Source organism: Triticum urartu, chromosome 5A, assembly GCF_056163025.1.
Source record: "Triticum urartu cultivar PI428250 chromosome 5A, HENAU_Tu73, whole genome shotgun sequence".
NCBI lineage: Eukaryota > Viridiplantae > Streptophyta > Magnoliopsida > Poales > Poaceae > Triticum > Triticum urartu.
Window position 1 is genome coordinate 23,717,618 of NC_141877.1, and position 20,902 is coordinate 23,738,519.

Below are 20,902 nucleotides of genomic sequence, written 5' to 3' on the forward strand. Positions count from 1 at the left end.
ACTCGTTTTCTCTTTCAACTAAATTTAACCTCTCGACAATAGGGTCGGTTGGAATTTCCGGTTCACATACCTCCTAGAAAAAATTTCTATGTCAACTTGATGGGCATAATTTGTCATAAACACGAAATGCAACTAGTTTTAAAAGAGAATATATATACCACATCCGAATCATAACAAGGACGAGGGCCGACGGGGACGGATATCAAAACCATGGCACTATATGTATAACAAACAACGTACGGGTAAGATAACTATACGAGTAACTATATATCCAAATCACATAAACATCAATTTTTATATAAAATTTCATGAACAAAGAGGCTCACCACAAGGTGGTGCCGGCGACGGGACGGTGCGGGTGATCGACGGTGGTTACGACGGAGATTTAGAAGGCACTAAGTAAACCACACCAACATATGCAAACTAAGTGTTATTTTTGACCACAAATTGCATATAAATCAAATACTAGCACATATATATATTTCCTCCCAAATTACTAAACTCACAAATTAATCACTATATAAAGCATTGCAGGAGTAAATCTAGCAATGAGAGATGTAAGGACAAAGTTGCTAACCTTTGTGATCATTTCAATGGATGGGGGCCTTCAAATCTTGACAAAATTTGGGCAAAATGTGTGATGAGCTCGAGAGGAAGAGGGGAAGAACAGAGAGGAGAGGGGAAAGGGGAAGAACAGAGTGAGCTCGGGTGGACGTAGGGTTTATGTAGGACGACCTTTAGTACCGGTTCGTGCCAAGAACCGGTACTAAAGTGGCTGGAGGGGCCCCAGTCTGACAACATCCTGCCACCACTCTCATTAGTACCGGTTCGTGGCACGAACCGGTGCTAAAGGTTCGCCACGAACCGGTACTAATGAAAGCAGCCCGGCTAGCCGTTGGAACCGGCACTAATGTATACATTAGTGCCGGCTCAAATACAAACCGGCACAAATGTGCTTCACGTTTGACCCTTTTTCTACTAGTGTAGCAGTTCCTATTTTTAACTATTGTGTGCCACATAATTGAATTGGCAATGTCTGCATAAATATGATGTATTAAATTATGTTATGAGAGGGATTTGTTCATTTTCAAAACTAAGGAGGTTGGATGAGCTTAAAGCACCTATTCACCAGTTAACTAAACTTTTCTAATTGTATTTTAAATCCACAAGAGGGCAAAATCGTTGTTCTTTCCCAGACCATCTAAATCAGATGGATGAGCTCCAAACTCCCATTGCCATTTGTCACTTTTGTGTTTTAATTTTTACTCGAGTGCCTTTGGACATATGGCACTATGGATAGGTGACATTAGCACAATTGACACGACCAATGGTTGGGGAGGCGGGGTCTTTTCACTGGGGTGGAGGAGCAGGGGAGGCCCAGGAGGCCAGCGGTGGGGGAGCAGCGATGCCGGCCTGCTAGGATGGAGCAGCGAGGCCCGAGCTCCATGGTTGTGGTCGGTTTATCCTCCTCTCACAAGATCCTCTCTTGCTCATCCTTCTCCTCTCCCCATATCTTCCTCTTTTGTTTGTGTTCCTCCGATTTGCAAGGATTGTGGGAAGCAAATATATGTGGGTGGGTTGTTTCTTCTTGTGTGAAAGTCTCTTTCATGCTGGTCTATTGATTCCTTGTTGCTTTGTTCATGACTGACTCTGTTCTTGTCTTTCTTTTCCTTCATAATTTTGCAGGGGGTTGTTTTGGAATAATAATCTTTCGTGGTTACTGGAAGGTAGAAATATGGGAGATAGCACACACGCATTAACATAGTAAATGTTTGAACCATACCGTTACCTAAAACCATTGCTTCACACTGAGCCTTGATGCTGACAAGATGGAAACTATGAAATTGGATTTTTCTTAATTTTCTTATTATAGAGGTATATTTTAATTTGCAGCCTCGATGATGTCTATATCCAATATGTATATCTACAAGTAGTGTTTTTTGTGTGTATTATGATCCCCCGCCAGAACAAAAATAGTTCAAATTTACTGCTTTCGACCATAACTCATTGAGTGAATTTGTAAGCATCCACAAACTATTCACCAGTTAGAATTTCAAAGAGGGTTTTATATAGGCCCTATTTTCATTTTGATTAGTCCATGGCATCCTTGCATTAATATTGTATGACATTGTTTATTCATGTTCAGATGTTCTATTCGGTGCTAATGCTACATGTATGTGCTTATTAGGTCAGCATGGCAATTTGTTTAATGCCCGTATAGAGATGCTACTTTATTTTATAGTTCATCTTTTCTATCCATTTCTTAATAATCTCAATGATTTTTAATGAAATGGCACCATAATATATCATGTGGTGGTAGGAAATATGGTTACATGGAATTTTGTATCTTCTTAGATAAAGAATTATTATCAAATAAAATCTGCATGTGAATTCCCATATCTCTTGGCTATTTATATATGTGTTGCATATTATTCCTAACCAATTTCTTACTATTACTTAGGGTGTGTTTGTTTGGGCTACAATTTCCACGCCTGCAGCTGAAGGAGCGACTGTAGCTGGTGATGAAGAGAGGCACTTCGCATTTGCCCACAAGAAGTACAGATCAGTAAAGTACAGAGAGGCTTCAAAGCATGGTAACATTGTTTATAAAAAGAATCCACAAGGGACTGATAACCTACTTCTTGGAGTTATCTACTGTAAGTTTATGACTTGGTGCTAGCTGAAGCTTCTATTTTCTACCAAAACTGTTGTTAACAAAAGAACTCTATCGGTCCAGGATTTTATCCTAAACTGCTATTATACTCACAAGAGAGCATTTTAATAACCAAAGAACTCTAGCCATGCTTTGTGATATACTACGTGTATATGTGTGATGTACTAGCACTAGTGCAGAACCGGACAATAGCACCGGTTCGTAAGGCCCTTTAGTGCCGGTTCCATAACCGGCACTAAAGTGTGGGCACTAAAGCCCCCCCCCCTTTAGTACCGGTTCAGCACGAACCGGTGCTAAAGGGCAACCACGTGGCACGAGCCAGCTCCGGGGGCTGGGAGCCCTTTAGTACCGGTTGGTAACACCAACCGGTACTAAAATGTTTGGGGGGGGGGGGTTTGGTTTTATGATTTTTTTTTCATTTAATTTTGTGTTTTCCATTTTAATTCTTTTTTGTTTGCTTGTATTTTACGATACTACACATTGTACACGTTATGCATATATATGGTAGCTAGTAGAACCAATCATATATATAGATCATCAATGTCTCACACACCACCATATTAATTCACACATACATACATCTATAGCTATATACAATTTCTTGTACATATGCATGTTGCCTTCGGAGCCAGTTGCATTAGCCTAATTGGTGCCTTCGGAGCACGATGACAAATTGGAAGTGGTTCATGACCTGGTCGATGGGGGCGGTAGCGGGTAATAGTATTCTCCCTTCGGATTTATGACCTGGTCGAGCAAAAATCCCGCTATTTCCTCTTGAAGTGCTTGTACGCGCTCCGTATCTAGGAGCTTGTCCCGCACCTCTGTGAACTGTTAAGAAGGAGATCAATATGCATGTGTATTAGTTGTGTGACTAGATATCGATAATGGTGCACAAATTGTGAATAGTGTTCTGACAAGCGTACCCATTCCTGTCTTTGAGATCTGCTCCTTTCAGACGCCATCATGAGAATGTTCTCGCAAACGCAGTATGCACACAGATCAGTCCCCTGCGCCTGCTTTATGGCCTTTACGAGAATGGAATTTAATTTGATCAGATAATAATTAATCAAGCATGATAATATTCAAAAGATGGCAGCTAGCTAGCACTACTTAATTACTTACCCTGGGTCGAAACCATCTCAGCTGTCGTTTCCATTCGCCTTCCATTTTGCTGATGAACCTTGCCCAAGCCCTGCCCGCCGACAAAGAAAATGAATAAAGGGGTTATTAAATAGTTCATATCATGAAATGACAAACTAAATAGGCCAAGATATATAGTTAATAATGATTGAAATTACCTGTTGACTATCCCAAACAAGATGTTATAGTCACTATTTTCTTTGAGTAGTGAGTCCAGTATTTCAACTGTTCCTTCGTCAACTTTAATGATACACACGATCCAGTGAAATCTGCATGCACACACGTTTGCATGTCTTAATTAAGCGGGCATATGTAAGCAAAAACATTTAGCTAGCTAGCTAGTAGGCAAAAACAGAGAATTTGTAGTACAAGAAAGTGTGACTCACTTGAAGTTGTAAGGAAGTAGTATATCTTCATTGTATTTGAGGCGCTTCAAGAACTCGAACATGCTATCCTCTACCTGCTTTTCATAATGCTTGCTTATTTTCCATGTGTATTCATTAACGGTGTTTGGGTCAATGAACCCAATGCCATAGCGTCCACCTTTTTTCATTTTATACATCTTCATCCTGCATAATACCACAGAAAAGAATATAGTGAGGATAATTACAGATAATGATTGATCAAAAGGATCAATACAGCTAGCTTGAGACTTAAATTACAGAAAGAAATCACTTACAGACAATAGCAACTGACGATAGATTTGTCGAGTGCGTCTTGATTGTATAACTGAAACAGTTCAGAATACTCAACGGTCCCAGGTTTCTCATGGTAGTAATGATCCTTGTTGACTTGCACCATGAGGGACTGTCGATTGGATCTCTTGATAATGTCCATGTACCATTGATGCAATTCATACATTCTCGTTGGGAGCTTCTTGACATCTTCTGGCTTGACCAAAGGTTGGCCCCGGATATATTTCCTTTTTATTTCCTCCTCTGTAAGCACAGGCATGTCCTCGATCTCGAGGAGTTGTCCAACAGTGATCTTGAGTTCTTCAGCCTGCATTATATGCTGCAGGGTTATTACCACATCGCCCACCTGGGGAACGTAAACTGTTTGCCCACAATAATATTGGTCGCGCGTACTGTCACGTGTTGTTGGCGGCACAACAAGCAGGGGGATCAGTTGCGCCCACTGTTCTCCCAGCTGGGCAATGGTTCTCCCGCATTTTTTGACAGCTGCTTGTTGTTTGCTCGAGCTCGAGCTCGCCTCCTTCTGTAGACGTTGTCGATGTAACTTCCTGATGTGGCGCTCATAGTCTATGTCAACAGGCTTAGGAGCTGGTGGTTCAGCCATACAAATGAAGTGGTCAATAACTTCCACAGGCACTTTCTCCCGTGGCGGCGGTGGCGGTTTCGGTCCAAAATGGGCGTCGACTTCTGCCCGCACTATGGCATTGGTTTGCTCCTTGGTCCTGTCGTAAGCCCTCTCAGGAAGAGGAGTACCGAGGTTTGGACCATATTTATATCGCTTGTCTCCGCCTATACTTCCTGTACTATGACCTGATCGACTGGTACCGCTACGGACCATAGCTGCGGGGTGTCTCTTCTGCGATTGCTGAGGCGGCGGAGATGGCTGACGGGGCTGAGCTGGACGAGGAGGAGTGGCCTGAAGCTGTGCCGGACTTGGAGGAGGAGTGGCCTGACACTTTGCCGGACTTGGAGGAGGAGTGGACGTCTGACGCTGTGTCGGACTTGGAGGAGGAGTGGCCTGACACTTTGTCGGACTTGGAGGAGGAGGAGTGGCCTCACGCGTTGGTGGACTTGGAGGAGCGGGAGTCTGCTGACTCGGTGGCGGACTTCGACGAGGAGTCGGGTGACACGGTGTCGGTGGCCTTCGAAAGATGATGCAATCCTTTCTCCATAGGATGATACGATGTTTGGCATCTCCGAGTGTGTGCTCCTCGTCACCTCCAGGAATGTCAAGCTCTAGCTCCGAATATTGGTCCACCACCTCATCAACCACGACACGAGCATAGCCTGCTGGAATTGGGTTGCAATGGAAGGTTGCATCGGGGGAATTTGTATAAGCAACGCCCTCCGCCACCTTCATGGATATGTTCTTCATTTTGAAGTGTAGCTCGCAGTTAGTGTTCTCCATGATGTCATCCACGGGGTATCTATCCAGCATTGCATCAAACGGGGCGGAACCCACGCTGCTTCTCGGCATGGATGGGGCGGTGGTATCCAATGCTGGATCATCCGCTAGCTGTTGCAGCTGCTGAGACCCCCTTTGCTGGCTAAGTGAGTCGATCTGCTCCTGCTGCCGCTGGAATTTGTCTGCCAAGTCCGTGTGCGCTGATTCTAGGCCTTGAAGGCATTCATAGTCCAGCTTCCTCTTCTCCTCCATCTTCCTCTGCTTCTCCTCCGCAATCTTCCTTCTCGCACGAGTTCTGTAGTTGGCGTTCCAGTCCGTAAACCCCTCATACCACGGAATAGCGCCCTTGCCTCGTGTTCTTCCCGGGTGTTCAGGATTTCCCAGGGCATGCGTAAGCTCGTCGTTCTCTCTGTTCGGCTGGAACACCCCTGTTCGAGCCTCTTTTATTGCAACAAGTATGTTATCGTCGGCTCCGTTCAGACATGTCTTCGTCGAAACTTTGCCTGTCTTTGGGTCCAACCCCCCCCCCTGCGCATAGAACCAACTCCTGCACCTGGGGGGCCAGCTCTTAGTAACCGGAGTGACACCTGCATCCTCCATCTCTTTCTCAGACTTATCCCACTTAGGCATTGCCACCGCGTAGCCACCTGGCCCCAGCTTATGGAACTTATCCTTTTTTCGGCATTCTTCTTGTTTATTCTCGACCGTTCCTTAGCTAATTCCGAGTCCTTGAATTTCACAAAATCGTCCCAATGAGCACTTTGATTCTCTAGTATCCCCTCGAATACTGGAGTGTTCCTTCCTCCCTTGACGTACTTCTCCCATTCACATCTCTTGTGGTTATTGAATGCAAACGCCATCTTCCTAAAAGCAGCGTCCCTGACTTTCTGCACATCTGCTTCTGTGAAATGATCTGGTAGGGTGAAATGTTCCATGAGAGTATCCCAAAGCAGTTTTTTTATTCTCGTCGACAAAAGTAACATTTGGACGTGGTTTTGCTGGCTTTCTCCATTCTTGAAGGGAGATCGGGAGTTGGTCCTTCACAAGAACTCCGCACTGACGAACGAACTTGTCCGCAATCTTCTTAGGGGCTAATGGTTCGCCATTAGGTCTGAATGCCTCGATATTGTACTTTACGCCCTCCTTCAACTTTTTGTTCGGGGCTCGTTTCGTCCTTTTCCCTGAAGATTTGCTCGATCCGGATTGCTCAAAGAAGAAAGATCGATTCGTTAATATATCTTCAACTCATTTAAAACATGTGATAATCACCAGATTCCTGCTTATATAAATATATATACCTCGCCGATGTTTGTTGTTTCAGGATCAACATGTTCTTCGTCATCGTCATAATCGTAGTTCATGACTTCATCAATTCGGTCGTCGCGATCGAATATCATATCACCCTCTCCAGTGTTGTTTAGAAATTCGGAGCCGTCATAATCTTCTTCATTCTGATCATCATATGGCCCGCGTATCATATCGAACATGGTCTGTTCTCTCTCTCTGTCGGTATTGTCCGCCATAGCTTTTATTTAACTATGCCAAAAGAAATATAAAACAATTTAGTATAATCTCGAATAATAGATATAATCTCGAATACATCGTCTCGAATAATAGATATAATCTCGAATACATCATCTCGAATAATAGATTTAATCTCGAATACATCGTCTCGAATAATATATAATATTGAATAGTACATCACTGGCTAAGTAGCTAATTAAAGATCGAATACTACAGAAGAATCTAGGACACTCGCGATTCCTGCGGCGCGGGCGGTGGACACCCAAAGAGAAGGAACCCTCACAGGATCATAGCTGAAGTGAGATCCCTGAAGAAACTGCCAGGTATTGGAGAACCTACCGCCCTCTAACGCAACCATGTAGCGATGGACGTGCTCGTCCTCCTCCCTGACACGACGACGTACCACCTCCGGCGGGGCCGGCTCCCTCCGCACCGAAACTGGCCCACGCGAACGCCACCAAACGAGATCAGGGTCGACGACGGGACCCGGGGCCGAGTTCCTCATCAAGCGGCGCGCCCCTCCAGGCAGCACCTCCCAGAGCCAGCCCGGCGGAGCCCAGTCCCGGACATGGGTCAGCTAGACGTCGTCGCGGACGTGTCGACGGCGAGGATGCGGGCCGGGCATCATCGACAACAAATACTAGCTATATGCCCGCAAAAAGTAACATTTTTTTAATGATTGGATTTTGATAACTAAAATTTCTAACATTTCTATAACATTTCTAACAATGCTATATATAACTAACATTTCTATAACATTTCTAATATTTCTATAACTAAAAAAAGAAAAATTTCTAACTTTTTTATAACTATTTCTATAACTAAAAAACAGAAAAATTTCTGACAATTCTAACTTTTTTATAATTATTTCTATAACTAAAAACAGAAAAAATTTCTAACAATTCTAACTTTTTTATAACTATTTCTATAACTAAAAAACAGAAAAATTTCTAACAATTCTAATATTTCTAACTATTCTAACAATTCTAACATTTCTAACTATTTCTAAAAAACAGAAAAATGTCTAACAATTTCTAAAAAACAGAAAAATCTATAACTAAAAATGTATGTGTGTGCGTGCGCGCGCACCGGTCGGCGAGGCGAGAGGCGACAGCGGGTGCGCGACGATGAGGACGGGGCGGCGGTGACGACGGGGACGGGACGACGGGGCGGCGACGATGGGGACGGGGCGGCGACGGGGGCGGCGATGAGGGATATGGAGACGGCGGGGGCGGCGGGCGACGGTGTGCAGAGAGGAGAAGAAGCAAAGGGAGAGATGAAAACTGACGAAATTTTGAAGTGTTGTATATATAGAAGGCACCTTTAGTACCGGTTGGAGCCACCAACCGGTACTAAAGGCCTGTTTTGGCCAGGCCAAGCGGCGGGAAGTGACCCCCTTTAGTACCGGTTGGTGGCTCCAACCGGTACTAAAGGCCCCCCCCCTTTAGTACCGGTTGGTGCCACGAACCGGTACTAAAGGGGGGGTGCGCTGCCAGGCTAGGGGCACAAAGTTTAGTCCCACCTCGCCTAGCGAAGGGCAGCCGCACTGGTTTATAAACCCAGCCGCGGCTGCTCCTTCGAGCTCCTCTCAAATGCAGGCCTTCTGGGCCTACCTGTGTTGTGCTGCCCCGTGGGCCTACCGGGCCTTTGCGGGCCTGCATCCTGGCCCAACAACGGGTTGGGTTTCTAGTCGTATGCAGGCCGCTCTAGCCTAGTAGGCGGGCTTTTTTATTCTTTGGCTTTATTTATTTTTTAGTTGTTTTTTTGTGTATTTAGAGTTTCTTTGTAAATATTTTTGCTTTAGGTACAAAAAATTACAAACTTTCTGTTAGTGCCCGTAGTTTTCAAATTTGAATAGTTTAAATTTTGAATTATTTGAAATTAGTGTGAATCACTAGTTTGTGAATAACTTAACTTTAAAAATCAGTAAAGGCATGAAAGAATTTGTTTGCACATAAAATTTCTTCGCGTTTCAAATGCCAAAACACATAATTAACTACCCTACCTATTACAAAGATTCCCTTCTGGGTGTGAAACACAGAAGAAAGTGATGATAGATAGTGAAGCCGATCACATCCCAGATCTTTGGGTGTGAAACTTTTTCTTCGCGTGTGTCCCTTTGCACTGTAAACATGGAAAATCTTCATCATTTAACGGGATACTCGGGTCAATATTCACTGTGAATGGAGCAATTTCATCAAACTTTTCATAATCTTCTGACTTGTCTGTCTTGTCATCCACTCCCACGATGTTTCTCTTCCCAGAAAGAACTATGTGTCGCTTTGACTCATCGTACGATGCATTCGCTTCCTTATCTTTTCTTTTTCTTGGCTTGGTAGACATGTCCTTCACATAGAAAACCTGTGCCACATCATTGGCTAGGACGAATGGTTCGTCTGCATACGCAAGATTGTTGAGAACCACTGTTGTCATTCCGTATTGCGGGTCTTCCGTTACCCCGCCTCGTGTCATATTGACCCATTTGCGCCGAAACAAAGGGACCTTCAAACCACGTCGATAGTCAAGTTCCCATATGTCCTGTATATAACCATAATATGTTTTCTTTCCTGTCTTGGTTTCTGCATCAAAGCGGACACCACTGTTTTGGTTGGTGCTCTTCTTATCTTGGGCGATCGTGTAAAATGTATTGCCATTTATCTGGTATCCTTTGAAAGTCATTATATTCGAAGATGGTAACTGGGGCAGCAAGTACACATCATCTTCAATCGAGGTGTCATGCATGGTACGTGCTTGCAACCAGCTGACGAAACTCCTGGTTTGTTCACGTGTAATCCAGTAATCAGACCGCTCCGGGTGTTTGGAGCGTAGCAAATTCTTGTGTTCATCCATATACGGAGCCACCAAGGCGGAATTCTGTAGAACTGTGTAGTGTGCTTCAGTGAGAGAATGTCCGTCCATACATATTATTTGTTCCCCTCCTAGCGTGCCTTTTCCATCCAGTCTGCCCTTATGTCGCGATTCAAGAACACCAATCTTCTTAAGGTCAGGAATAAAGTCAATACAAAACTCAATGACCTCCTCATTTTGACGGCCCTTGGAGATGCTTCCTTCTGGCCTAGCACGGTTATGAACATATTTCTTTAAGACTCACATGAACCTCTCAAAGGGAAACATATTGTGTAGAAATACAGGACCCAAAACGTTAATCTCTTCGCATAGGTGAACTAGGACGTGCGTCATGATGTTGAAGAAGGATGGTGGGAACACCAACTCGAAACCGACAAGACATTGCACCAAATCATTCTGTAACCTTGATATGATTTCTGGATCAATTACCTTCTGAGAGATTGCATTGAGAAATGCACATAGCTTCACAATGGTAATCGAACATTTTCTGGTAGAAGCCCCCTCAATGCAACCGGAAGAAGTTGCGTCATAATCACGTGGCAGTCATGAGACTTTAGGTTCTGGAACTTTTTCTCTGCCATGTTTATTATTCCCTTTATATTCGACGAGAAGCCAGACGGTACCTTAATACTGAGCAGGCATTCAAAGAAGATTTCCTTCTCTTCTTTGGTAAGAGCGTAGCTTGCATGACCCTGATGTATGCCGTCTTTTCAGTGCATACGTTGCTGGTCCTCCCGTGCCTCAGGTGTATCTTTTGTCTTCCCATACACGCCCAAGAAGCCAAGCAGGGTCACACAAAGATTCTTCGTCACGTGCATCACATTGATTGCGGAGCGGACCTCTAGGTGTTTCCAATAGGGCAGGTCCCAAAATATAGATTTCTTCTTCCACATGGGTGCGCGTCCGTCAGCGTCATTCGGAACAGGTTGTCCACCAGGAACCTTTCCAAAGACCACCTTCAAATCCTTGACCATATCATGTACATCAGCACCAGTACGGTGGCCAGGCTTCGTTCAGTGATCCGCCTCACCTTTGAAATGCTTGCCTTTCTTTCTTACGGGATGCCTGCTCGGAAGAAATCGACGATGTCCCAGGTACACATTCTTCTTACAATTAGCCAAATATATACTGTCGGTATCGTCCAAACAGTGCGTGCATGCGCGGTATCCCTTGTTTGTGTGTCCTGAAAGGTTACTGAGAGCAGGCCAATCATTGATGGTCGCGAACAGCAACGCCTTTAGGTCAAATTCTTCCCCCATGTGCTCATCCCACGCACGTACACCTGTTCCATTCCACAGTTGTAAGAGTTCTTCAACTAATGGCCTTAGGTACACATCAATGTCGTTGCCGGGTTGCTTAGGGCCTTGGATTAGCACTGGCATCATAATGAACTTCCGCTTCATGCACAACCAAGGAGGAAGGTTATACAAACATAGAGTCACAGGCCAGGTGCTATGGTTGCTGCTCTGCTCCCCAAAAGGATTAATGCCATCTGCGCTTAGACCAAACCATACGCTCCTTGCGCCATCTGCAAACTCCTTCCCGTACTTTCTTTCGATTTTTCTCCACTGCGACCCGTCAACGGGTACTCTCAACTTTCTATCTTTCTTACGGTCTTCTCTGTGCCATCGCATCGCCTTCGCATGCTCTTTGTTTTGGAACAAACGTTTCAACCGTGGTATTATAAGAGCATACAACATCACCTTGGCAGGAATCTTCTTCCTGGGGCGCCAGCCCTCGACATCACCAGGGTCATCGAGGCTGATCTTATAGCGCAATGCACCACATACCGGGCAAGCGTTCAAATCCTCGTACTCACCACGGTAGAGGATGCAATCATTAGGGCATGCATGTATCTTCTGCACCTCTAACCCTAGAGGGCAGACAACCTTCTTTGCTTCGTACGTACTCTCGGGCAATTCGTTGTCCTTTGGAAGCATATCCTTTATCATTACCAGCAACTTTCCAAATCCCTTGTCAGATACACCATTCTCTGCCTTCCATTGCAGCAATTCCAGTGTGGTGCCCAGCTTTTTCTTGTCACCTACGCAATTCGGGTACAACAATTTTTTGTGATCCTCTAACATGCGCTGCAACTTCTTCTTCTCCAAATCACTTGCGCAGTTTCTCTTTGCATCGGCAATGGCCCGACCTAGATCATCAACGGGCTCATCTGATGCCTCTTCTTCAGCTTCTTCCCGCATTGCCGGCTCAGCTTCTTCCCGCATTACCGGCTCAACTTCTTCTCCCATTGTTGTATCATCGTATTCAGGGAACCCATGGCTAGGATAGCTGTCGTCGTCCTCTTCTTCTTCATTGTCTTCCATCATAACCCCTCTTTCTCCGTGCTTGGTCCAAACATTATAGTGGGGCATGAAACCGGACTCAAACAGGTGGACGCGAATGGTTCTTGACGTAGAGTAATTGTGACCATTCTTACAGCCAGCACATGGACAAGGCATAAAACCATCCGCCCACTTGTTTGCCTCAGCCGCAATCAGAAAAGTATGCACGCCCTCAACGAACTGCGGAGAGCATCGGTCATCGTACATCCATTGCCGGCTCATCTTCATTACACAACACCGAATAGACCAACTTAATACAAGTTCATACATAAAGTTCATACAACACTTAAATGCAACAAACAAATAACTCTCTAGCTAAAGCATTTAAATGCAACAACAAATGCGATCAAGATCGCAACTAAGGTAACAATGGATCCAACATCATAATGATACCAAGCCTCACTATCGATGGCATATTTTCTAATCTTTCTAATCTTCAAGCGCATTTTCTCCATCTTGATCTTGTGATCATCGACGACATCGGCGACATGCAACTCCAATTCCATCTTTTCCCCCTCAATTCTTTTCAATTTTTCTTTCAAGTACTCGTTTTCTCTTTCAACTAAATTTAACCTCTCGACAATAGGGTCGGTTGGAATTTCCGGTTCACATACCTCCTAGAAAAAATTTCTATGTCAACTTGATGGGCATAATTTGTCATAAACACAAAATGCAACTAGTTTTAAAAGAGAATATATATACCACAACCGAATCATAACAAGGACAAGGGCCGACGGGGACGGATATCAAAACCATGGCACTATATGTATAACAAATAACGTACGGGTAAGATAATTATACGAGTAACTATATATCCAAATCACACAAACATCAATTTTTATATAAAATTTCATGAACAAAGAGGCTCACCACAAGGTGGTGCCGGCGACGGGACGGTGCGGGCGATCGACGGTGGTTACGACGGAGATTTAGAAGGCACTAAGTAAACCACACCTACATATGCAAACTAAGTGTTATTTTTGACCACAAATTGCATATAAACCACACCTACATATGCGAGGCCCGAGCTCCATGGTTGTGGTCGGTTTATCCTCCTCTCACAAGATCCCCTCTTGCTCATCCTTCTCCTCTCCCCATATCTTCCTCTTTTGTTTGTGTTCCTCCGATTTGCAAGGATTGTGGGAAGCAAATATATGTGGGTGGGTTGTTTCTTCTTGTGTGAAAGGCTCTTTCATGCTGGTCTATTGATTCCCTGTTGCTTTGTTCATGACTGACTCTGTTCTTGTCTTTCTTTTCCTTCATAATTTTGCAGGGGGTTGTTTTGGAATAATAATCTTTCGTGGTTACTGGAAGGTAGAAATATGGGAGATAGCACACACCCATTAACATAGTAAATGTTTGAACCATACCCTTACCTAAAACCATTGCTTCACACTGAGCCTTGATGCTGACGAGATGGAAACTATGAAATTGGATTTTTCTTAGTTTTCTTATTATAGAGGTATATTTTAATTTGCAACCTCGATGATGTCTATATCCAATATGTATATCTACAAGTAGTGTTTTTTGTGTGTATTATGATCCCCCGCCAGAACAAAAATAGTTCAAATTTACTGCTTTCGACCATAACTCATTGAGTGAATTTGTAAGCATCCACAAACTATTCACCAGTTAGAATTTCAAAGAGGCTTTTATATAGGCCCTATTTTCATTTTGATCAGTCCATGGCATCCTTGCATTAATATTGTATGACATTGTTTATTCATGTTCAGATGTTCTATTCGGTGCTAATGCTACATGTATGTGCTTATTAGGTCAGCTTGGTAATTTGTTTGATGCCCGTATAGAGATGCTACTTTATTTTATTGTTCATCTTTTATATCCATTTCTTAATAATCTCAATGATTTTTAATGAAATGGCACCATAATATATCATGTGGTGGTAGGAAATATGGTTACATGGAATTTTGTATCTTCTTAGATAAAGAACCATTATCAAATAAAATCTGCATGTGAATTCCCATATCTCTTGGTTATTTAGATATGTGTTGCATATTATTCCTAACCAATTTCTTACTATTACTTAGGGTGTGTTTGTTTGGGCTACAATTTCCACGCCTGCAGCTGAAGGAGCGGCTGTAGCTGGTGATGAAGAGAGGCACTTCGCATTTGCCCACAAGAAGTACAGATCAGTAAAGTACAGAGAGGTTTCGAAGCATGGTAACATTGTTTATAAAAAAATCCACAAGGGACTGATAACCTACTTCTTGGAGTTATCTACTGTAAGTTTATGACTTGGTGCTAGCTGAAGCTTCTATTTTCTACCAAAACTGCTGTTAACAAAAGAACTCTAGCGGTCCAGGATTTTATCCTAAACTGCTATTATACTTACAAGAGAGCATTTTAATAACCAATGAACTCTAGCCATGCTCTGTGATATACTACGTGTATATGTATGATGTACTAGCAGTTCGTATTTTTTAACTATTGTGTGCCAGATAATTGAATTGGCATTGTCTGCATAAATATTATGTATTAAATTATGTTATGAGAGGGATTTGTTCATTTTCAAAACTAAGGAGGTTGGATGAGCTTAAAGCACCTATTCACCAGTTAACTGAACTATTCTAATTGTATTTTAAATCCACAAGAGGGCAAAATCGTTGTTCTTTCCCAGACCATCTAAATCAGATGGATGAGCTCCAAACTCCCATTGCCATTTGTCACTTTTGTGTTTCAATTTTTACTCGAGAGCCTTTGGACATATGGCACTCTGGATAGGTGACATTAGCACAATTGACACGACCAATGGTTGGGGAGGCGGGGTCTTTTCGCTGGGGTGGAGGAGCAGGGGAGGCCCAACAGGCCAGCGGTGGGGGAGCAGCGACGCCGGCCTGCTGGGATGGAGCAGCGAGGCCCGAGCTCCATGGTTGTGGTCGGTTTATCCTCCTCTCACAAGATCCCCTCTTGATCATCCCTCTCCTCTCCCCATATCTTGCTCTTTTGTTTGTGTTCCTCCGATTTGCAAGGATTGTGGGAAGCAAATTTATGTGGGTGGGTTGTTTCTTCCTGTGTGAAAGTCTCTTTCATGCTGGTCTATTGATTCCTTGTTGCTTTGTTCATGACTGACTCTGTTCTTGTCTTTCGTTTCCTTCATAATTTTGCAGGGGGTCGTTTCGGAATAATAATCTTTCGTGGTTACTGGAAGGTAGAAATATGGGAGATAGCACACACGCATTAACATAGTAAATGTTTGAACCATACCGTTACCTAAAACCATTGCTTCACACTGAGCCTTGATGCTGACAAGACGGAAACTATGAAATTGGATTTTTCTTAATTTTCTTATTATAGAGGTATATTTTAATTTGCAGCCTCGATGATGTCTATATCCAATATGTATATCTACAAGTAGTGTTTTTTGTGTGTATTATGATCCCCTGCCAGAACAAAAATAGTTCAAATTTACTGCTTTCGACCATAACTCATTGAGTGAATTTGTAAGCATCCACAAACTATTCACCAGTTAGAATTTCAAAGAGGCTTTTATATAGGCCCTATTTTCATTTTGATCAATCCATGGCATCCTTGCATTAATATTGTATGACATTGTTTATTCATGTTCAGATGTTCTATTCGGTGCTAATGCTACATGTATGTGCTTATTAGGTCAGCATGGTAATTTGTAAGCACAGGCATGTCCTCGATCTCGAGGAGTTGTCCAACAGTGATCTTGAGTTTTTCAGCCTGCGTTATATGCTGCTGGGTTATTACCACATCGCCCACCTGGGGAACGTAAACTGTTTGCCCACAATAATATTGGCCGCGCGTACTGTCATGTGTTGTTGGCGGCACAACAAGCAGGGGGATCGGTTGCACCCACTGTTCTCCCAGCTGGGCAACGGTTCTCCCGCATTTTTTGACAGCTGCTTGTTGTTTGCTCGAGCTCGAGCTCGCCTCCTTCTGTAGACGTTGTCGATGTAACTTCCTGATGTGCCGCTCATAGTCTGTGTCAACAGGCTTAGGAGCTGGTGGTTCAGCCATACGAATGAAGTGGTCAATAACTTCCACAGACACTTTCTTCCTTGGCGGCGGTGGCGGTTTCAGTCCAAAATGGGCGTCGACTTCTGCCCGCACTATGGCATTGGTTTGCTCCTTGGTCCTATCGTAAGCCCTCTCAGGAAGAGGAGTACTGAAGTTTGGACCATATTTATATCACTTGCCTCCGCCTGTACTTCCTGTACTATGACCTGATCGACTGGTACTGCTACGGACCATAGCTGCGGGGTGTCTCTTCTGCGATTGCTGAGGCGGCGGAGATGGCTGACGGGGCTGAGCTGGACGAGGAGGAGTGGCCTGAAGCTGTGCCGGACTTGGAGGAGGAGTGGCCTGACACTTTGCCGGACTTGGAGGAGGAGTGGACGTCTGACGCTGTGTCGGACTTGGAGGAGGAGTGGCCTGACACTTTGCCGGACTTGGGGGAGGAGGAGTGGCCTCACGTGTTGGTGGACTTGGAGGAGCGGGAGTCTGCTGACTCGGTGGCGGACTTCGACGAGGAGTTGGGTGACGCGGTGTCGATGGCCTTTGAAAGATGATGCAATCCTTTCTCCATAGGATGATACGATGTTTGGCATCTCCGAGTGTGTGCTCCCCGTCACCTCCAGGAATGTCAAGCTCTAGCCCCGAATATTGGTCCACCACCTCATCAACCACGACACGAGCATAGCCTGCTGGAATCGGGTTGCAATGGAAGGTTGCATTGGGGGAATTTGTATAAGCAATGTCGTCCGCCACCTTCATGGATATGTTCTTCATTTTGAAGTGTAGCTCGCAGTTAGTGTTCTCCATGATGTCATCCATGGGGTATCTATCCAGCATTGCATCAAACGGGGCGGAACCCACGCTCCTTCTCTGCATGGATGGGGCGGTGGTATCCAATGCTGGATCATCCGCTAGCTGTTGCAGCTGCTGAGACCCCCTTTGTTGGCTAAGTGAGTCGATCTGCTCCTGCTGCCGCTGGAATTTGTCTGCCAAGTCAGCGTGTGCTGATTCTAGGCCTTGAAGGCGTTCATAGTCCAGCTTCCTCTTCTCCTCCTCCATCTTCCTTCTCGCACGGGTTCTGTAGTCGGCGTTCCAGTCCGAAAACCCCTCATACCACGGAATAGCGCCCTTGCCTCGTGTTCTTCCCGGGTGTTCAGGATTTCCCAGGGCACGCGTAAGCTCGTCGTTCTCTCTGTTCGGCTGGAACACGCCCGTTCGAGCCTCTTCTATTGCAACAAGTATGTTATCGTCGGCTCCGTTCAGACATGCCTTCGTCGAAACTTTGCCTGTCTTCAGGTCCAACTCCCCCCCATGCGCATAGAACCAACTCCTGCACCTGGGGGGCCAGCTCTTAGTAACCGGAGTGACACGTGCATCCTCCATCTCCTTCTCAGACTTATCCCACTTAGGCATTGCCACCGCGTAGCCACCTGGCCCCAGCTTATGGAACTTATCCTTTTTTCGGCATTCTTCTTGTTTATCCGCGACCGTTCCTTAGCTAATTCTGAATCCTTGAATTTCACGAAATCGTCCCAATGAGCACTTTGATTCTCTAGTATCCCCTCGAATACTGGAGTCTTCCTTCCTCCCTTGACGTACTTCTCCCATTCACATCTCTTGTGGTTCTTGAATGCAACCGCCATCTTCCTAAAAGCAGCGTCCTTGACTTTCTGCACATCTGCTTCTGTGAAATGATTTGCTAGGGTGAAATGTTCCATGAGAGTATCACAAAGCAGTTTTTTTGATTCTCGTCGACAAAAGTAACATTTGGACGTGGCTTTGCTGGCTTTCTCCATTCTTGAAGGGAGATCGGGAGTTGGTCGTTCACAAGAACTCCGCACTGACGAACGAACTTGTCCGCAATCTTCTTAGGCGCTAATGGTTCGCCATTAGGTCTGAATGCCTCGATATTGTACTTTACGCCCTCCTTCAACTTTTTGTTCGGGCCTCGTTTCATCCTTTTGCCTGAAGATTTGCTCGATCCGGATGGCTGAAAGAAGAAAGATCGATTCGTTAATATATCTTCAACTCATTTAAAACATGTGATGATCACCAGATTCCTGCTTATATAAATATATATACCTCGCCGGTGTTTGTTGTTTCAGGATCAACATGTTCTTCGTCATCGTCATAATCGTAGTTCATGACTTCATCAATTCGGTCGTCGCGATCGAATATCATGTCACCCTCTCCGGTGTTGTTTAGAAATTCAGAGCCGTCATAATCTTCTTCATTCTGATCATCGTCTGGCCCGAGTATCATATCGAACATGGTCTGTTCTCTCTCTCTGTCGGTATTGTCCGCCATAGCTTTTATTTAACTATGCCAAAAGAAATATAAAACAATTTAGTATAATCTCGAATAATAGATATAATCTCGAATACATCGTCTCGGATAATAGATTTAATCTCGAATACATCGTCTTAAATAATATATAATATTGAATAGTACATCACTGGCTAGGTAGCTAATTAAAGATCGAATACTACAGAAGAATCTAGGACACTCGTGGTTCCAGCGGCGCCGGCGGTGGACACCCAAAGAGAAGGAACCCTCACAGGATCATAGCTGAAGTGAGATCCCCGAAGAAACTGCCGCCCTCTAACGCAACCATGTAGCGATGGACGTGCTCGTCCTTCTCCCTGACACGACGACGTACCACCTCCGACGGGGCCGGCTCCCTCCGCACCGAAACTGGCCCACGCGAACGCCACCAAACGAGATCAAGGTCGACGATGGGACCCGGGGCCGAGTTCCTCATCAAGCGGCGCGCCCCTCCAGGCAGCACCTCCCAGTGCCAGCCCGGCGGAGCCCAGTCCCGGACATGGGTCAGCTGGACGTCGTCGCGGACGTGTCGACGGCGAGGATGCGGGCCGGTGTAACATCCCAAATTTTCAATTTTGAATGTTATACATAGATCATCATGCATATCATATTTTCTTGCATTTTGTCGATCCTAGAAATTTCACGCAACTCAAGGACCCTCGGAGAGAGTTGGAGATTTCGTCTTTTTCATATTTGAGTCTTCTCAAATCTTGAAGAAAGGATCATTGGTTTTGTCGGAGTTTCATTTGCCTTTTATTTGGATAGGGAAAAATGCGCGTTTTCAAAATTTGCATTTTAGGCCCGGAGAAAAGTTCATTTTGTTCGAGTCATTTTTAGGAGTCGGGGAAAATTTACTTTATTAGATTTGGAGTTCGTTTAGATCTCTTTCTGTTTTCTTTCCGAGCGCGGAACCGTTCTAAAAAAAATGAACCGCAGCGCCCCTGGGCCTTAGGCCCAGCCGGCCGGCCAGGGAGCCGCGCGCGCGTGCCAGCGCCCAGGCGCAGGGCGCCAGGGAGGCCGCCGCCGCCCCTTGTTAGTTTCCTAGTAGGATTCATCCTACTTCCGTTTTTTTCCTAGATCTCTTTCCCTCTTTTCTTTCCTAGTCCTAGTCCAATTCCTTGACCCCTACCCCAAGTTTTTTCTCCCCTCCCCAATATAAATACTCCCACACCCCCCTCTAAACCATCAAATCCAAAGCCCCAAGCACCCCGCGCCCCACACCCATGCCGCGCCACCCCTCACCCGCGCCGCGCCTAGTGCCCCGCGCCGCCGCCGCACCATGCCGCCGCCGCCCGGAGCCCCGCGCCGGAGACCTCGCCGGAGGTACCACGCCGCATCTCTTTCTTTTCCTCGGATCGGTTTTCTTCTAAATCGTTCTGTTTCTTCTCTAAACCGTTCCGGTTTTCTAGATCGGATTCGTTCTCTTTTCAGATTTATTTGCATAGAGATCGTTCGCCGGACCGTTCGTCCTAACGAACGTGATCACCGGATTTCTTCTAGGTTAACGAACGTCCATTCGTTCAACCGTTCTTCTTTTTCCTCTCGTCGGATTTATTCCGCGATCGCGATCTCAGATCCGACCTTCTTTCTAGTCTATCTTCTCGCTCGTTTATCGAAATCAGGTGATTCAAGCGCCTGGAGTTTCGTTTGGAAACCGCCGTTCCGTCTAATCAACTTTAACTAAGTTTTTCTACTGTAAAATTTGACCTAGTTTCAACTTGCTAGAACCGAGTTGTTTTCCGCCGTTTGTTTTCGGTTTCTTTGTTCGGTTCTTTCTCTCTTTGCAGCCGGAGTTCTTAAGTTGAACTTTCTGGTTCGATCTCTTGTTCGAGTTTTACCTGTGCATTAGATGAGTACTTATTGTATGCTTGTTGTTTGTCTGCGATATATTACCCGGATTGCGCCGCTTGTTACTTCGAATCTC